This window comes from Theropithecus gelada, chromosome 7b (genome assembly GCF_003255815.1).
Source record: "Theropithecus gelada isolate Dixy chromosome 7b, Tgel_1.0, whole genome shotgun sequence".
NCBI classification, from domain to species: Eukaryota; Metazoa; Chordata; class Mammalia; order Primates; family Cercopithecidae; genus Theropithecus; species Theropithecus gelada.
The window spans coordinates 22,867,369-22,868,984 of record NC_037675.1 but is presented as its reverse complement, the minus strand read 5'-3'; the positions used below and the strand labels follow the sequence as shown (position 1 = coordinate 22,868,984).

General features: G+C 49.3%; 1 pseudogene; it reads left to right on the top strand.

Annotated features, from left to right (window-relative positions):
- Positions 1–311: 311 nt before the first annotated feature.
- Positions 312–768, top strand: LOC112629336 (annotated as a pseudogene).
- The last annotated feature ends 848 nt before the right edge of the window (positions 769–1,616 follow it).

Here is a 1,616-nt window from a genome sequence, read left to right as displayed (position 1 = left end):
AGCATGGCCATGGCAGTGAGGGGAGAAAGACATCCTGCCTACATTTGAACAATAAGAGGTCCTGACTAGGTTGATGGAGGGAACTTGCCCATGGCACTGAGGCAGAGATGGCAAAAATCTGGACCACCAGTGACATCATGTGGCCAAAGATCACCAGACTTCTCTGCTAAAAATAGGTTGCTGGATATTCCCTTCTAGAGAACGTTGCAATTATGCTGACCTCTAGAAATGGATAAGCCAGCCCGGGACTTCCACTCGTGCCTGAGGGGAGCGGAGCCGGAGACCAGAGGTCGAAATCGGGTTCTGACAAGATGGCTGGGCTTCCCCGCACAATCATCAAGGAAACCCAGCGTTTGCTGGGAGAATGAGTTCCTGGCATCCAAGCAGAACCACATGAAAGCAACACCCATTATTTTCATGTGGTCATTGCTGGCCCTCAGTTTTCCCCCTTTGAGGGAGGGACTTTTAAACTTGAACTATTCCTTCCGACGAATACGCAATGGCAGCCCCTAAAGTGTGTTTCATGACCAAACTTTATCATCCTAATATAGACAAGTTGGGAAGAATATGTTTAGATATTTTGAAAGATAAGTGGTCCCCAGCACTGCAGATCCGACAGTTCTGCTATGGATCCAGGCCTTGTTAAGTGTTCCCAATCCAGATGATCCATTAGCAAATGATGTAGCGGAACAGTGGAAGACCAACAAAGCCCAAGCCACAGAAACAGCTAGAGCATGGACTAGGCTATATGCCATGATTAATATTTAAATTGATCCTATCAGCAAGTGCGCGTCACTTCTCCTGTTCTACCAAGACTTCCTCCTTTTTGTTTGCATTTAATGGACACGGTCTTAGAAACGTTACAGAATAAAAAAGCCCAGACATCTCCCGCCTTAGGTGATTAAAAGCCAAAAAAAAAAAAAAAGAAGTAATGGATAAGCCCCGGGGTCCTTGAATTTATCACAGAAAGAAGGTAGTGGTAGGAGGCCAGGCGCGGTGGCTCACGTCTATAATCCCAGCACTTTCGGAAGCCGAGGCAGGTGGATCACCTGAGGTCAGGAGTTCGAGACCAGCCTGGCCAACATGGTGAAACCCTGTCTCTACTAAAAATACAAAAATTAGATGGGTGTGGTGGTGCGCGCCTGTAGTCCCAGCTACTCGGGAGGCTGAGGCAGGAGAATCACTTGAACCCGGGAGGCAGAGGTGCAGTGAGCCAAGATCACGCCACTGCACTCGAGCCTGGGTGACAGGGCAAGACTCTGTCTCAAAAAAAAAAAAAAAAGATAGTGGTGACAATAAGAATATAGGCCGGGCGCGGTGGCTCAAGCCTGTAATCCCAGCACTTTGGGAGGCCGAGGCGGGCGGATCACGAGGTCAGGAGATCGAGACCATCCTGGCTAACATGGTGAAACCCCGTCTCTACTAAAAATACAAAAAACTAGCCGGGCGTGGTAGCGGGCGCCTGTAGTCCCAGCTACTCGGAGGCTGAGGCAGGAGAATGGCCTGAACCTGGGAGGCGGAGCTTGCAGTGAGCCGAGATCGCGCCACTGCACTCCAGCCTGGGTGACACAGCGCGAGACTCCGTCTCAAAAAAAAAAAAAAAAAAAAGAATATTT